The sequence below is a fragment of the Silene latifolia genome, chromosome 1, assembly GCF_048544455.1.
Source record: "Silene latifolia isolate original U9 population chromosome 1, ASM4854445v1, whole genome shotgun sequence".
Classification (NCBI taxonomy): domain Eukaryota; kingdom Viridiplantae; phylum Streptophyta; class Magnoliopsida; order Caryophyllales; family Caryophyllaceae; genus Silene; species Silene latifolia.
Window position 1 is genome coordinate 76,115,414 of NC_133526.1, and position 18,986 is coordinate 76,134,399.

The 18,986-nt window shown below is 41.3% G+C and overlaps 1 non-coding gene across 1 annotated transcript; it reads left to right on the plus strand.

Annotated features, from left to right (window-relative positions):
• Window positions 1-15,844: 15,844 nt before the first annotated feature.
• LOC141619460 (small nucleolar RNA R71) lies at window positions 15,845-15,951 on the plus strand. The gene has a single exon (XR_012531715.1). It is a non-coding gene; the product is annotated as a small nucleolar RNA R71 (small nucleolar RNA).
• Window positions 15,952-18,986: the final 3,035 nt, after the last annotated feature.

Below are 18,986 nucleotides of genomic sequence, written 5' to 3' on the forward strand. Positions count from 1 at the left end.
TTGAGTTCTCGGGAGCTTTTGGTTGAGTGTCCGCTTCCCGGACGATTTGGTCATTCGTTGTTGGAACGACCGCTGGGTTGCTCGGATTCTGATAGGGACGTCCGGACCGGGTGAGATGTCCGATTTCCTTCGTCCCCATTTCCTTCCCCGGGATGACATATACATCCTCAACATCATCCCGCCATCTTGTGGGGAATATTTTTGTGAGGGCGATTTTTATGGGGGTAGTTATTTTGAGGGTAATTATTTTGAGGGTAGTTATTTTGAGGGTAGTTATTTTGAGGGTAATTATTTTGAGGGTGATTTTCGTGAGGTCTATGCCAGAATGGTCGCGGGAGCAATCCATCCTGGGGTGGGTAGTTTTGAATGCTTGGGGAATTCTCCCTCGGACGCGGTGTTGGGGGATTGAAGATGAGTCGACGGTAGGCGTCGTCGAGTCGGGTGATTCTTTCAGAGAGGCTGGCTATGGCCTCTTCGACTTGCTGAAACATAGTGAGCATGGTGGCAGCACTGAACACGAACACTCCGTCTGAAGGATGTTTTTCCAGAACGTTCACCTCGTCGTCAATTGGCGAGATGAGATGAGAGCAGTCTAGGGTCGGCTCATCGTCAGAGATGGCGTGAATTCCCAGGGGATTCGTTTTGTTATTCGGCTTAGTTGGTGGGGGTATAGGCAAATCTCCCTTCTCAATCATGTCTTGAATGAGGTGCTTGAGTTTGAAGCAATTTTCGGTATCATGCCCTTTCCCTCGATGATACTGGTAGTAGGCGTTGGTGTTCCAAAATCGGGATTTCTTGGCGTCGGCCGGGTCCGAGGTGGGCCCGATCGGTTGTAACTTCCCTTGGTCCATGAGCCTTTTCAAAGCACTTGCATAAGTCGACCCTATGTTGCTGAACACTCTCTGAGGGCATTCAGTTTTCTTGGCAGATGGTTCGACGAGGTTAACCTCATCAATCTTGTTTGTCTGTCCGTAAGGGCGAGATCCGGTTGAGGTGGATCCTTGATAACCCCTGCCAGTGGTCTTTGCTAAGACACCCTTTCGGAGGTCGTCCTCAATACATGTCCCCAGAATCTGCAGATCTTGAAAAGTTTTGATATTTTAATACCTCAGTAGGTTGGCATAAACCGGGCGGAGGTTGTTGACAAATTTTTCCACCAGAGTTGATTCACTCGGCTTACTGACCAACTGAGTACTCACCCTCCTCCAACGGGTTAGGAACTCAGTGAATCCTTCCTTGTCGTTTTGGGTTAACACCTCGAGAGTACGGATGTTGGACTGGATTTCGACATTGTCGGCATACTGTTTGGCAAACTCAACTGCGATCTCATCCCAAGTGGTGAGGTTTTTCGGATCCAAGGAGTAGTACCATTGGCGAGGAATCGGCTCCAAAGAGGATGGGAAGATTCTGGTAAAAAGCTCCTGTTTGACCCTCTTAATGGCCATGTAGTCTTTGAAAGCACGGATGTGGTTGAGTGGATCTTCCACTCCTTTGAACTTAGGCACATCAGTCAGGGTGAAGTTGTCAGGTAACTGGTCCCCAACAGGTTCGAACCTTCGGTTATTTTCAAGGTGGATGTTGTTACCCAGAGCTAGGAGTTGTTCTTCCAAGAGTTTCAGCCTCTTCTCAGTTTCAGTCAGAGGTGGGGTATTATGTTCCCCAATTTCCTTGTTCTCGAGGGCGTCGATACGGGTCTCAACGTGATCCAGGGTGACCTTAAGAGCGGTAAGTAGGCTGGCTAGCTGATTAGTTATGACATCTCTGTTGTTATCATTGTTGTTGTGGTTGACAGACGAAGTTGAAGACGGGGCCATGGCTCTGAGGCAGAAAAACGGCTCACATTACAACTCAATCCGACACGGTTCCAAGACTGAACGCAGACAACACAAAGGACGAGACAAAAATGGACTCAACAAGACGGGGCGACCGTGTGTGGTCCCTCGGTGCTGACTCGATTTGTGACGTGACAGTGTTTGACCGAACCTTTGACACGAGTCCAATCATGACGGCGTGACGCCATTGGACGGGTCTCGTGGTGAGACGACTCATAAGTAAAGACCCATAAGTACGTTTGCTTTGACTCGATAGACACGAGGCGGAATTGGAATGGTGGACTGAAGTTTTCGAAAATAGAAATTTTCAAAAAGATTCATTTGTCGCTTTAATGGGCGGTTTCCGAAGATAGAAATCTCCGCAAGTCGATCAGTTGAAAAGAGGTGTCTTAAGTTTGTTTGCAAAAGACGGTTTTGAGCTTGAGTCGGCTCGGAAAACAGTGTGTTGCTTCCCAAGACGGATTTGAAATTCAAAATTGCATGTTTTGAAAATCGAGTTTTAAATGTTTGAAAAGGTCTCGGGGACGGTGCATGGTCCTCGGGATCCGAAAGTGTCTCGAGAAAAGGGTGTGTGCTTTTCTCGGGTTTTGAAAGAGCCATTGTCGGCGCGAAACGGGTTAAAATCCGTGTCTAGACGCGGCGATTATAACGGCGTAAAAAGGTGATTTGAAATGGTTATACAAAACCTGGTTTAAAAATCGTCATTATGACGGCCTAGGAAGGCGGATTGAAATGGTTATAAAAAACCGGGTTTGAAAATCGTCATTAGGACGGCCTAGAAAGGCGGATTGAAATGGTTATACAAAACCGGGTTTGAAAATCGTCATTACGACGGCCTAGAAAGGCGGATTGAAATGGTTATACAAAACCGGGTTTGAAAATCGTCATTACGACGGCCTAGAAAGGCGTGTTGAAATGGTTATACAAAACCGGGTTTGAAAATCGTCATTACGACGGCCTAGAAAGGCGGATTGAAATGGTTATACAAAACCGGGTTTGAAAATCGCCATTACGACGGCCTAAAAAGGCGTGTTGAAATGATTATACAAAACCGGGTTTGAAAATCGTCATTACGACGGCCTAGAAAGGCGTGTTGAAATGGTTATACAAAACTGGGTTTGAAAATCGTCATTACGACGGCCTAGAAAGGCGTGCATCGGTCGGCGAAAGACTGAGGTTTGAAATGGCAATTATAACGGCGCGAAAAGGGTGTCTTTGAAAGTTTGAAAATGACACGGAAGGACTTATGATCAAATAGCACATAAGCACTCACAGTTCATTATATTATGCATCATGCTGACACGGGTTTTGGCTTAAAAGGGTGGGTTACACACCAAGCAATCAAACCCCGATTTGCGAGAGGGATACCAATCCAAACAAAATGTGTAAGGAGGGTGCCCTAGCCTCGTGCTCGAAAGTGATGAAAGCTCTTTGACGAAACAGAAATGTGTAACGTCAATGGTATAATTGACTCAATCGGGATTCGAAACGCGGGGATGAGAAAACTCACGCCGACGAAACGAGCCAATTGGTCGAAAAAAGGGTTAGGTTATGGGCCCGGACAAGGAACCCGACCGTGACCGTAATATCAAATAATGCATTCTAACCAAGACCTCGTTCGAGTCTCACCATCTAGGGATCACAAAGACGTAAGTGTCGTAGTTTTCCCCAGCGGAGTCGCAATCTGTGGACATGGCCCACCTACACGCCTAGCCAATCTGTGGACGTATAGCGGTCTTTTGAAAGCCACGCTCGGCGGCGTAAAAATGCCTTCGACCGGGTCGTTTTAGATCGGTCGGTTTCGTCTCGGTAAGGATCTCGAAACGATTAGAGATGTTCGGAGTCGCCACCAAGCATTTGTGGGATGCCTGGAACCCGTTCGAATTCCACTTTATACCTCGGTCAAATCGAAGCACAAAGCAGCGTTTGACATAGGTACTAAAGATAAGGAAATCGTCCCTCTTTAGCATCCTATCTCTAGAATGACTCTCGTACGCCCTGGATAAGGTCGTCCACTATCCAAAGTTTCTGAGTAAGAGGTGAAGGTACGTATTGGGAAGCCCTTTAATCAGACACCCAATCCCGCCCGCGTTTAGCGGCCTCTACTGATCGATCTTGGTTGGTTGAATGCAAAAGTTGATAAAACGGTTTAAATGCATGAATGTGCATCCAATAATTTAAACCTAACATGTGAGAGCTTTCTAAGTCGGTTGATTTAATCCAAATATCAAGTATAAGCTAGATGTCGAGTTGGATTAGCGGTTGATTTGCATGCAAGACAGAAATTAAACATCCATTTACCGTATTAGGTTTAGGGTGCATAACATGATCCATTTGTCTTAGTAAGGCATTTTGCAAATATGGTTTTGAATAATCGAATAGTCATCTGCTCCGTCCTATATCCGGGTTAACCGGAGTCGGGATCGCCCTAGACTAATGCTGGAAGGGAACAGGCCTTGTACCAGACGGCTATAAGAGGCGCGAGCCAGCCGGCGGTGTATAGGGCCTCCCTCTGGTTTTGAAAATGAGAAAGAAAAGGCCTGCTTGAGGCGCGGGTTAGCCAACGGTTGTATACCGTGTTCTGACTGTTTAGAAAACGTTATAAAACGTGTTAAAAATGGGTTTTTGAACCCGGTTTGGTTTTGAAAGGGTCGTTTAGACCGCATTTGTTGATTTGAAGAACTAGACTCGGATAATCATCATTATTTGATGATATTCGGTGTCGGGTTCGGTTTGACAAACTTGACATGAATAGTTTTGAAAATGATTATGGACTAATTGTTTTAAGTCCATCTTGAATGTAGTTAGTCGGTACTCGTCATCGTATCCGGGTTAAAATCCGGCATGGTATGTAGAACCAAGGATGATTTTGTGTCGGTGACTAATGTGTTTGTTTGAAAATGTAAAGAAATTAAATAAAAGGCTTTAAAATACCTTCTAAATGTCATTAACCAAATATTATCACCGAAACACGGATTTAACCGTCATGGTATGAAGAACCAAGGGTGAAAAATGCTTTATGGTTAAAACATGTGAAATGAAACAAAAGGTTTCGAAAATACTTGAAATGGTAAAAACCGATTACAAATATGAAAAATGGATTAAGGGAAATGATGAGAACAAACACGGTTGATCTCTGGTCTGAGTACCCCATTTAGGCGCGAGCCATTTGGCGACCTAAGGGGCTTCTGCCTCAGACCAAAAATCGGTTTTGGGTCGTTTATCCCATGTTTTGGTTCATGTTATGCATGTTTTAGCATATTAAAGTCATGAAACAAATGAAAACATAATAAAAGAGGATTTTACACCCTCATACTTACATGTTTGGTTATGGCGAGTGACCGACGTAAGTGTAATAACTCGTTTGATCTGAAAAAACTCGGTTTAAAACTGTTTTGGTAAGTAAAGAGTGTTTTAAAAGTTTAGTGGTACTGTAGTGGTCAAGTGGTTTAATGCACGATGACGGTACCAAACAATGTGTAAGGCTCGTGTTTACGATCGGTAGGTCGTAAATACGCGTCGGATTGTGACTTTAGAAGTCGAGTCGAGAATTTTAAGGGAGAAAAGAGGGGGCGGACACTTGCGTAAATCTAAAATGGGTGGCATTTGAGGGGTATTTATAGGAGAATGAGTGGTTGTGTGAGTTTTGAGCGACGTGGCCACCTGGGCTGCTCAAAGCGGCGCGAGCCACGTTGCGGCACTTCGAGTTGTGTTGTCACTATCACAACAAACGCAATCATGATTTGTTCTATCCTAGGTTTTGTAGTCACATGTTTGGTACTTGACCAACATGAATCCGGGAAAACTTAGCATAGAAGGTTTGAGATATTTTGGTTTTTGTGTTTGACTCGGTTTGACTCGTTGTTGGAGTCGGGATTTGAATTTTCGAGTCGGTTTTTTGTCCGGTGTCGGTTTTGACTCTAGTTAATGTCATCGCGACCCCGTCGCCGTGCATTAAACACTCCAGGTATTTTTGAAATGTTTTGAAATGTTTTGTTTTCGAAATCGTTTTAAGTTTTCCGACGTAAAGTTATACACAAACTATCGATCAAACGCTGCGATCCCAAAACATGTTGTAGTCCGATAATCATCGGGTTATCCCATGTGTTAGAGGTGGAGAACATCGAGTTGGATAAATCCTTGTCTTATCTAGATGTTGAGGAAGCAACTTGGGAGGCGGAAGAGGTTATGAAGGAGCGGTATCCGTCTCTTTTTGATCAGGTATGTGTGGTTACGGGGACGTAACCTTGTTTCTTTTAGGGGGTAGGAGATGATCGCATAAGGTTTTGGTATTGTTTATCGTTGGTTTTGGTACAGTTAGGGGTTGGTTTGAGATGGTATGAGTTGTGGTTGGGTTTTATTTTCGAGTTTTTGTTGTGTTGTTATGTCGTAGTTGAGTTAGTAAGTTTGTTTTTGAGTATGGGTTTGAACTTCGGGGACGAAGTTCATTTTTAAGGAGGGAAGATTGTAATACTATAGTTTTATGAGTTGTTGGGTACTCTATCGAGTAAGACTTACCATGTCGACTAAGTGAGTTTAGGCTTTCTAGACAGTGTTCTGTCTGTTGGGTACTCGATCTAGTAGGAGCAACTCGATCGAGTAGGGGCTACGCGATCGAGTACCTCAGTTACTCGATCGAGTACGTGTGTTTTTACGGGTTTTTGGCCGGGTTTTGGTAGCAATGCGAGAATGATATATAAAGTATTTTCACCAGTTTCTTTTTACTTTTTACTTCATTCTAAACATTTTACACAAGAGAACAAACTACGTTGCATGTTCTCTCGCATTTCTATCAAATCCATAGGGCTAGAGTCGTCAGATTGCAGAGTTCTTTACACCTTTATGACCGTCGTATTGTGGGTAAGATCATAGTACAATTTTTATGTTGTTTCATTAACTTTGGTTTAAACCCTAATTGGGTGATTTGAGGGTTTTGGGAGTATTATTGGTATTAGATTGTGATTGTATGATTATAAGTTGATAGGAGGTGATTTCGTAGAGGAGCGTTTCTGATCTGCTGTTGTATCGATTGTGGTGATTGCTTTCTAGGTAGGGTTTCCTACTCAGTTATTGTTTACATGATTATGAGATGGTTGTTGGTTGTTGGTTAATGGCATTTGTCTAAATCGTAATTGAATTAGTATTGTTGATAATGTAATTGGTTGTGGTTGTTTGTCTGGGTTCGTGAGGTGCGTGTGACACCTCCATATACCGAGGTGCCTTAGCTAGGCCTTCCTTAGCATATAAGGGCATCACCATCTCGGTTGCCCGAGGTAAGTAATTATCAAAAGTCGATAAAAGAACAATTACAGTTATGTTACAAGTGTTACATCTAAGCTAATAAGTCGAAGATACAACTCATCAACTATATATTACTTCTGCCATTACTTGTGAGGACTCATCCCAACCCAGACTCCAGCTAGCATCCAAGACAGCACCTGCTAAGACGGACTGCTCACCATAAGGGATCACGGCAGACACACAAGACAAACAAGTCAACCACATAGTCGGTTCGCTTTCTTAGCTTAGATTTCGGTTACTTGTCGTTAGGAGCACCTAGACCAAAACAATATTTATAACTTCACAAACAACTCTACTACTATTAAAGAGGCAAGTAAAGGTCGGATCCCAAGGGTCGGGTATTGATGTAGGATTTTCGATTGCAAGTAGTGGTGTCTAGGGGTGTCACAATTTTGGTTGAGATAAGAAGATCACTAAACTAAATAACAATAAAAGTAAACAAGCAAGATGACTAAAATGAGATGTAAACAATTGATTAAAAGCACTAGGGTGTCATGGGTTCATGGGGATTCATGGGAATTGATCATACAAACATATTCTCAAATTATAAGCAAGCAATTATTGTTGTGATAGGATCGAGTTGGTTTATATCTTACAATCCTAGGAAGGTTTGGGTCCCGGAGCCGAATCGATTAGATTGTACAACACCTACATGTCGACTTAATCCTCCCTACTCAACTATATGCATGGTCTAATGAGACTCGAGTTGGTTTATGTCTTACAAGTCTCATTGAAAAGGTAAGTGATGGGTAAAAAATGCAAGGATTCATAGGCTCGCATTTCATCAAACATAACATGTGCATAAGTTGAGATCACAACAAGCAAGCAAATAAATTATGTGAACATATTAGATTAAGCATGAATCATCCCCCATGTTGGTTTCCCCTAATTACCCATTAACCCTAGTTAAGGAAACTAATCACTCATTATCAAGTTTGACATGTTAACAAGGTTGTCAATCATATTACCAAAGCAAGACATGATGAATAAATGAAGATGATTAACATTAATTAAAAAGGGATTAAGAGAATTATACCTAATGATGATTCCAAAATAATAATGCAAAGAATAATAGAAGTACTTGATGATGATGGAATGTTGTCAATCTCCCAATAAACCCAAATAATCTTCAATTACCCAAAATAAAAGATGAACAATAGAGAAATTAAGGAAATGAGATTTGTATTAATACTTGATTAGAAGTTGATTACAAGATTAAAGAAAGATTAGAATAATATAAACTACACTAAAGATTGATAAGAAGAACATGATAATATAATTAGACTAATGGGGTATTTATAGTGGGGATTAGGTGCACAAATTAGGGTTATTAAGGGCTTAAATGACGATTAAGTCCTTGAGGAATCGCTCCTCTCAAGAAAAGATGCGGGCCTCCATTTAGCTAGTCTTCCAAAAATATGCGCATCTCAAATGAAGAAAGAAGAGGACGTGTCTCTCTGGACGACAATCCGAGCGTCCAAGGGTCGGGACGGGCGGATTGGGGAGCTTTTGGACTAGCGGCCTGGCGGTAAGGACGAGCGGCCTGGCGAGCTTTTGGACGGGCGTCCCGACGGCTGAGATGAGCGGATCTTCGCTCAGCTTCCATTTCTTCTTTTCTTCTTTTCTTCTTCCAACAATCCTCCGGGATTTTGTCGGGGATGCAAGGATCTTCCTCATCATTGCCCATCTACTACATTATGTACAAAGGCCTTCTAGTCTTGTCTTCTCTTTGATGCTTGGTCATTAGATTCGATCAATTTAGCTCTATTTTGCCATGAAAATGCAAGGTTTGCACTCCTCTCCTACCAAGGAAACAAAACCTCAAAGAATATGCAAAACAAAGGACTAAAGATAGTAAATGACCCAAATATGCACTAAAAAGCATAGGAATGAGGCTAATTCGGGGACTAAATATGCTCAAATATTGATCACATCAAATATCCCCAAACCGAACATTTGCTCGTCCCGAGTAAAGAGGTGACAAAACTAAGACCCTTATTTAAACTAACCTACTAATATAGCCGACATGAGACAATTAGCGGGTCTCACTCCACCCCTTCAACTCACAACAAGACAACCATGAGGTAGGATGCCTTCTTGCAAGGCAAGGTGGGTCTTGCCAAAATGGCGACACATCCAATCATTAAAGGACACAAAATCAAGTAATGGATGCATCTACAAAAAAATAGCCACTTTCCCCATCTAAGTGGCGGAAATTATCTAAAGGGGAAGCAATTCAAGGGTACACACTCCTTCATAGATATGGTTTCTTCAAACTACTAAGCCTAGAAGGATACCAATAAATCACCTCCAAGTTGTGTCAATCTAGGGTACCTTTGTCCTCAATCGTTAAATGCTTTTGTCAAGAATAGACTCCCTATGGTCTTAGAAACACTGAAGGATCGCGGAATTCCCCTCCTTGCCTAGACAAGAAGAAGGGTCGTCCCCTCTCTACCATGCACAAAAATGGATACGATGGACAAAGGGATCAATAGTATTTGAGTTTCATGTGGGAGTTTGCTTTTGTTGTTGCTTTTCCCCCCAATTTCTTGTGGCATTAACTTTTGAGAACACTTTCTTTTTGCCATTTCTTTTGATGTTTGGCTTTTCAATACTTGACAACTTTTTAACTTTTGCATTTTCTTTTGAACATTTTCAAAATCACCCCAATTAGTAACGAGGGTGCCTTATATTTGAAGCATTAGGAGTCTATTTTTGCTCCTCTTTTATTTTGATGCAATTTGCAAAATTTTTGACTTTTCATTTCATTTCTTGAACTCAAATTTTGAACAATTTTTGTGCCCATTCCCTTTGATGACAAAATGTATGGTAGAACATGGATGAATGATGGTTCCATGGTTTCAAGGGTCACCTTGGAATAAACGGTAGCCAATGAGTTATCATGCCATAAGGTACTCTTGACTAGGCCTTAATCCATGGGTCAAAGGATACTAGCATGACATATCCTAGGGTGTTTTACAAGTATTCTAACATGCGAAGTCTTAAGAAGAAAAAGCATCTACTAGGGCCTATATACACTTGTCAAGCTTCCCAAATACACGGTTTCACAAAAACAAATTTCTAAATGCAACTATATGCCATGATGCAACTATCATATATACAACCTAATGCATATGCTTCTACCAACTAGTATGCGAAATAATCTAAATACAAGTCCTAAATTCACATTGTTTATACCACATCAATCAAAATAAAGCCACATAATCATTAACAAAAAGAGGAAAAAGGAGGTTGGAAAGATCATACCATGCGGTCTTTAATATCCTCATGTCTCGGATGTGGCGTAGTCAATCAATGTGAACAAGGATGAACAAACACAATATATACAAAACAATATATACAAAATTATACTATAAAGGAAATGAACTTGTTTTTGGATTTTTTAATTTTTCAATTTTTTTGGGTTTTTTTCGAAATTTTTTGATTTTTTTTTTCTTTTAGTATAAAAGTCAAGTTAGAATTTCCCATCCCCACACTAGTATGGGCATTGTCCTCAATGGCCAATACGATAGGAAATTATGCAATGAAAATGCATGATTTCTAAACTAAATGCAAATTATACTAAGCTACCCTACATGATGCAAGTGTTTTTATTATGGTGGAGAGCATAATTTATATTAGCTCCCAATGCATATGCATGGACTTCCCCAAACCAAAATAGACATTATTTCTAATGTCATGAATTTCGGGGGAGTTTATGCACATGGAATGCAATGCATGAAACTAAAGATTGTCATTTTTGATTTTACAAGTCGGGAACAAAGATAAAGAACACCTTAATGAAGCCAAGGTGTTAGTCCTCCAATGCTGTTAGGACTCCACAAATTAAATGATCAAGATAAAATAAAAACAAGAGAAGTAGACAAAACATAAGGGAGGTGTAAGAATGTAGGAGCCTCCAAAGTTTGCTAATCCTCACCCATCGTATCATCATCATCATCATCTCTAGAGGCATCATCAACCTCCATAGATGTGGAATCATGTCCACTCTCACTTTCACTTGCTTGTTCTTCCTCACTTTCCTCTTCCTCTTCTTGGACTTCTTCTTCTTGAACCTCTTCTTCTTCTCCTTCTTGATCACCACCCTCTTCAACAACCATCTCCTCTCCACCCGGTCTACCACCACTAGGAATTCTAGGAAAGAATACTTCCATATCCGCCCAACTAGGCAAAGGACAAGACGGATCAAGAAGTCCTTGCGTAGCTAGATGTAGGAGGGGTGGATATTGGGCCTTGTAAGCATCCACTCTATCATTGTAAGCTTGCTTGTGCATTTCCCTCATGAGTAGTGTCAAGTAATTATTTCCCACTTCGACATCCTTGGGTTTGAACTCTTGGTATTCAAATGGGTAAGGTGGGGTGATAATGGAGGAGGAGGGCTCGGCAATTTCGCCCCTTTGTTGTTGAATGATATACTCAGTCTCTTCGGAGAGTGGGAGAAGGTAGTTCGGTCGATGAACATTCAATCGGCAAATTTTGGAAGGCAAGGTGAAGGATCAAGCTTCATTTGTTAACCACCCATATTTGTCGTCAAGAGTGCCGTGCTTGACCCACTTGAACTTGTGAATCATAGTGTCCATATCAACAAGATGGCCTCCTTTAACCGGCACATAAGTGTTGTTTTTGTTGAAATCCCAGTTAAAATGCTTAGCCAAATGGGTAACTAGTCCTCCATTGACAATAAAGGCGGTGCCTTCTTTACCACAATCGACATTAAGCCATCGTTCGACCAAAAGTCTCAGAGCATTGTATGGCTTGGTAAATTCCCTCCCAATGTTCAAGGCCGACTGAAGAAGAATACAATCGAGTTTGGTAAGATGATTTGTGCCATTTCTAGCTATAAAAGTATTCCCAACGACCTTATGCCATACTCTAATGCGCGGATGGTGGACTAAGAGAGCACGACAATCATGAAAGCGTATGAATTTCTTTCCGGAAATTGCCATCCAAAGAGGAGCGGGGTCATACTTGATAGGAGTCTTTGTATATTTCGGGTTATCACTAAGGCCTAATATCTTACCCAATTCGCCATAAGTTATGTGTCTATCAACATTTTCAAGACGAAACTCGATGTTGGTTCGAGTCTCCACCCTTGTGACTTTAGAGGAACTTAAAAATTCCAAGGTGAGGGAGGGGTATGTCAATTATTTCATTGTAAACAATTTACCCAATCCCATAGACTCAAACAAGGTTTTGGTTTGTTCAAGAACACCCAACTTTGACAATGCATCTTCACAAATAAACTCAGTAGGCATGATGGTTTTCTTAGCAAAGAGAATGAATTTCTCCCTATGAGAGTCGGAAGTGAAAGTTACCTCCGGATAATTGGATAATTGTTCAATGACCGGAGTTGTTGATGTTGTAGCTTCCATAGGGGGATCTTGTTGTTGAACCTCCAACCTTGCCTCATGGACTACCAATGCCTTTGACAATTGTTTTGCTTGAAGAGCTAGTTACCTTTTGGAAAGTGTCTTCTTTTGGGGTGCCTTGTTGCCTCCTTTAGTTCTTACCATTCTCCTTTGCTTGATTACACCAATGAAAGATTGAAATCTTCAATTTTCTTTAGTGATACCCAAATCGATTTAGGATAAATGAATGCTGCTTTGTATCCTAAAAATCGACTCAAAGGTTGAAGATTTTGGTGTTTGAATCACTTGTTGTTGCAAAAGGAGTGATTAATTTTTGTTGTGAGGAAGTTTGGATTTGTTTTGGTTGAGTTTGGTTGAGGAAATTTGATTTTGTTGATGGAGAGGATGGGGGTTTTGGGGTTTTGGGGTAGTGGGTAGTGTTTATAGGTTGAAGAAATGAGAATGAAAGGGAGAAGGGGGTTTAAAAACGCCCGTTATTTTTGAAAACGCAGTGGAGGACGAGCGAACCAGGTGTCGGGACGCTCGAATTCTTCAAAGTTTGGCTCATGAAAAGACGCCACAGGACGAGCGTCTTGCTTCTAAGACGAGCGGATTCTTTGTGGAGGGACGAGTGTCTTTTTGGGTGGACGCTCGGATTCCTTTACAGAGATAATCCCAGATTTTTTCTATTGAAAAGACGAGCGTCTTTTGTGAAGGACGACTGTCCAGAATGAGACGAGCGGATTCTCAGCTGGGACGCTCGGATTCTTTTACAGACCAGATTTTTGATTTCTGCAGTTCTACCAGATGAGCGTCTGGTGACTTTGGACGCTCGGGTTCTTTAGGACGAGCGGATTGCCCATTTGGCCGCTCGGATTCTTCCTTGACCACACGGATTCAGGTCCATCCGTGGGTACTTCGTAACCCGTGTCATTTTCATTCTTCAATTCTCGTGCTCTTCATTGTAGGGGCACTACAAAGGCATGAATAGCCTAGGCAATTGCTACCCCCACACTAAGGTAAAGCACTACACATCAATAAAATCATAAGTCCCTCCCTCACTTCTCTCAAAATGAGGAATATCTTGATCAAGGCACAAAAATATAAATCCAAAAATGACAAAAATGCAATGTAATAATTGAAGTGCAAGTTAGGGAGTTAGAATATTTACAAATGGTGGTTTAGGGAGGACTCCACCAAACGCTCATCCAATGTGAGATGTCAAGGGGGCATGTTCAAGGTGTTGTTGATGTTACTCAACACCTTGAAGAAGTAGTCGAAAGCTTGCTCATTATCATGATAAAGGTCCTCAATAGATTTTTGCCCTTGTTGTTTTCCATGATGGTCTTGGTTCATAGCATTACCAATATAGGGGTTGAATATCCCTTTAAACTCATCATCCCAAAGACCGCAAACTTCGTCTACTTGATTATTAAAAATTTCTTGAGTTGATAGAGACAACTCTCCTTATTTCTTGTCTTGGCCAATGAGGCCATCTTCTTCACTTGTCATGGGTGAGCTTTTCAAGCTCTCATTGTTGCTATTTCCTTGCTCTTTTGATGGAGCATCATCCACTTTCTTTTTCCATTGAAATTCCAACTTCTTCCTATCATCCTTTCGGCTATAGTGATCAACCATAAAACATGGCTCATGCAATCGGGGAGCTTTCATGGTCTTGTCAAGATTGAAAGTGATGGTTTTATCTCCCACTTCAAGGGTTTGCTCTCCATGCTTCACATCGATCACCGCTCCCGCGGTGTGCAAGAAAGGTCTTCCTAAGATAATAGGAATGTTGGAGTCTTCTTCCATGTCAACAATAAAGAAATCCACCGGGATGAAGAATTTTCCGATTCTCACGGGAACATCTTCCCATACCCCTAAAGGTGTCTTTGTTGATCTATCCGCCATTTGAAGAGTGATGTTGGTACATTTGAGTTCTCCCATTCCTAGCCTCTTGCTAACCGAATATGGCATGCCACTAACACTTGCCGCAAGGTCACATAAAGCTTTGTTGATTGTAGTGTCACCAATAGTGCATGGAATGGAGAAACTTCCCGGATCCATGAGTTTTGGAGGTGAACTCCCTTGAAGGATGGCACTACTCACCTTAGTGAAGGCAATAGTCTCAAGCTTCCGGATTTATTTCTTCTTCGTAAGGATGTCCTTCATGTACTTTGCATAGGCCGGAACGTGATTGATCAATTCCGTGAAAGGAATCGAGACTTCTAAATTCTTCACAATTTCCATAAATTTTCCAAGTTGGTCATCAAACTTAGGCTTAGCTTGACGACTCGGGAATGGAAGTCTAATCACAATGGGCTCCTTCTCTTTGGCCTTTTCTTCACGTTTCTTTGAAACTTCTTGATTGGTGGGTTCTTCTTCCCTAGAGTTTTGCACAACTCTTTCCTTGTCACTAGCTTCCACAACTTCATCCTCAACTTGCTTCTTTGGTCCTTCATATCTCGTACCACTCCTCAAGTGAATGGCACTAACCGTATCATATCTTGGGGGATTACTTTGAGGTGGTAATTGCCCCTATTGTCTTTGAGAACTTGAAGATGCTAGTTGGGTCATTTGAGTTTCCAACATTTTTGTGTGGGCTAGGATGTTGTTGATGGTGATGTCTTTTGCTTGGCTATCTTTTTGCATTTGAGTTAAAAATTCTTGTTGATTCTTTTGCATTTGGAGGACCGCTTTTTGAACATCAAAACCTTGGTCATTTTGTTGATTGTATGGAGTTTGATTTTGATAACCTTGGTTTTGGTTGAAAAAGGGTCTTTGATTTTGGTTTCTCATGGGAGGTGGGGTGTATGTTGGTTGAGGGTTTTGAACATTTTGGCTTTTGTATGAGAGATTTGGGTGGAATTTGGTATTTCATTGTAATAGTTGGAATAAGGGGTACCACTTCTGTATGCTTGAAAAGCATTCACTTGCTCATTTGTTCCCCTACATTCACTTTGGTCATGTCTCAAAGTTCCACAATTCTCACATATCCCACTTGGGATTGATGAAGATGCCACCATGGCATTAACATGATGCTTTGGTGATTTTGAGGCTTCTTCAAGCTTAGCCATAGCCTTCTCAAACTTTAAGTTAATGGTATCAATATGAGCACTAAGTTGAGCACCCAATTGAGTAATAGAGTCCACTTCATGCTTTCCTCCTCTAGTAGCCTTGCGGGGTCTACTATATTGTGAATTATGAACCGCCATTTCCTCAATCTTGTTCCAAGTTTGATTATCGTCAACTTCGGTGAACATACCATTTGATCCCATGTTGAGAATGTTTCTTGAGTCTTCATAAAGACCATTCCAAAATTGTTGTACCAAGAACCACTCGCTAGGTCCATGATAAGGACATGAGCGACAAATTCCTTTGAATCGCTCCCAAGCTTCATACAAAGATTCTTCGTCCCTTTGCTTAAAACCCGTAATTTGAGCTCTTAGCATGTTAGTCTTTTCCGGAGGGTCAATTCCAAGAGTCAATTCCAAGAGTAGCCTTATCAAGGCTTTTCAACCATTGTTTCGCGGTGCCAATTAGAGAAAAAGGAAATAAGACCCATCGAATTTGGTCTTGATTCACTCCGGTTTGTGAAATCGCATCACAATAGTCACAAAAAGTTTCCATGTGGGAATGAGGGTCTTCACTAGGCATCCCCCCAAATTGGCTTCTTTCGACTAATTGGATAAATGCAGATTTTGCAATGAAATTTCCGGTTAAGTGTTGTGGTGTGGGAGTTCCATTGGGTAGGTTCTCCTCGATTGGTACGGAATGTGAAGAAAACTTAGGCATTGTGGGTTGATTGTGTGATTGATTTTGTGTTGGGTTCTCCTCACCTTCTCTTGCAAAAGGGTTGATGAACTCAATAGTGTTTGGTTGAATATCTACAACCACACCAATACCTCTCAAAGTATTTCTAGCAAGTCTTCTATTGGTTGTCAAAGTCCTTTAAATTTCGTGATCAATGGGTAACAAGTTACCTTGTGATATTCTAGACATGCAAAATATCAAACAACTCGAAAAAAATTAGAACAAACCTTGAGGAGTTTTACTTCCCTAAGGCAAAGAAAGACACAACTAATAACAATCAAAGAAAATCAAATCAAGTTAACACCGTCCCCGGCAACGGCGCCATTTTTTTGGTCGGTTCGCTTTCTTAGCTTAGATTTAGGTTACTTGTCGTTAGGAGCACCTAGACCAAAACAATATTTATAACTTCACAAACAACTCTACTACTAGTAAAGAGGCAAGTAAAGGTCGAATCCTAAGGGACGGGTATTGATGTAGGATTTTCGATTGCAAGTAGTGGTGTCTAGAGGTGTCACAATTTGGGTTGAGATAAGAAGATCACTAAACTAAATAACAATAAAAGTAAACAAGCAAGATGACTAAAATAAGATGTAAACAATTGATTAAAAGCACTAGGGTGTCATGGGTTCATAGGGGATTCATGGGAATTGATCATACAAACATATTCTCAAATTATAAGCAAGCAATTATTGTTGTGATAGGATCGAGTTGGTTTATATCTTACAATCCTAGGATGGTTTGGGTCCCGGAGCCGAATCGATTAGATTGTACAACACCTACAAGTCGACTTAATCCTCCCTACTCAACTATATGCATGGTCTAATGAGACTCGAGTTGGTTTATGTCGTACAAGTCTCATTGAAAAGGTAAGTGATGGGTAAAAAATGCAAGGATTCATAGGCTCGCATTTCATCAAACATAACATGTGCATAAGTTGAGATCACAACAAGCAAGCAAATAAATTATGTGAACATATTAGATTATGCATGAATCATCCCCCATGTTGGTTTCCCCTAATGATCCATTAACCCTAGTTAAGGAAACTACTCACTCATTATCAAGTTTGACATGTTAACAAGGTTGTCAATCATATTAACAAAGCAAGACATGATGAATAAATGAAGATGATTAACATTAATTAAAAAGAGATTAAGAGAATTATACCTAATGATGATTCCAAAATAATAATGCAAAGAATAAAAGAAGTACTTGATGATTGATGGAATGTTGTCAATCTCCCAATAAACCCAAATAATCTTCAATTACCCAAAATAAAAGATGAACAATAAAAAATTAAGGAAATGAGATTTGTATTAATACTTGATTAGAAGTTGATTACAAGATTAAAGAAAGATTAGAATAATATAAACTACACTAAAGATTAATAAGAAGAACATGATAATCTAATTAGACTAATGGGGTATTTACAGTGGGGATTAGGTGCAGAAATTAGGGTTACTAAGGGCTTAAATGACGATTAAGTCCTTGAGGAATCGCTCCTCTCAAGAAAAGATGTGGGTCTCCTTTTAGCTAGTCTTCCAAAAATATGCGCATCTCGAATGAAGAAAGAAGAGGACGGGTCTCTCTGGACGACAATCCGAGCGTCCAAGGGTCGGGACGGGCAGATTGGGGAGCTTTTGGACGAGCGGCCTGGCGAGCTTTTGGACGGGCGTCCCGACGGCTGAGACGAGCGGATCTTGGCTCAGCTTCCATTTCTTCTTTTCTTCTTTTCTTCTTCTAACAATCCTCCGGGATTTTGTCGGGGATGCAAGGATCTTCCTCATCATTGCCCATCTACTACATTATGTACAAAGGCCTTCTAGTCTTGTCTTCTCTTTGATGCTTGGTCATTAAATTCGATCAATTTAGCTCTATTTTGCCATGAAAATGCAAGTTTTGCACTCCTGTCCTACCAAGGAAACGAAACCTCAAAGAATATGCAAAACAAAGGACTAAAGATATTAAATGACCCAAATATGCACTACAAAGCATAGGAATGAGGCTAATTCGGGGACTAAATATGCTCAAATATTGATCACATCACCACACAAGGTCAGTAACTGAGGTAAGACACAACAATCAACCGTCACATAATACAAACACAACCAAACACACACACAGTCAAACCCACACCAATCAATCTCCGTCACCGACTGTCCACTAGACCAGCCCTGCCAGTGGGACCGCAGCCGTACCCATCAAATCCCCGCTCATCATACCGAGCGATAACCCTGTCCCATTAATGTGCACATCCCCTCCCGTGGCGGGTTCCACGAAGGGCGAAACTAGGGCGTGAATCCACTCCCGCAAGTGACTCCACTCAGTCGAGGACGCACCTCGAGAACCACAGACAATCAGTCACAAAAAGCTGTATCACAACAACAACAACAACAACAACCACAACAACGATAACAACAACAACCAAATCTACGACAACAACAACCAACAACAACAACCGACACTCTAACAACCAACAGAGACTGAGTACGCGAACCTGCCTTTAACCAAAAGCAGCGATTCCTCGATCAACCATACGACATCAACCAAGCAAGCAATCCCTATACAAACAACATACAAGCCTATTACTACTAGAACAACCTTACAAGAGACAACATAGACAAAGATGATGACGATGACATACCTACGCATCTCACAACGGCGTTAAGACCGCTAC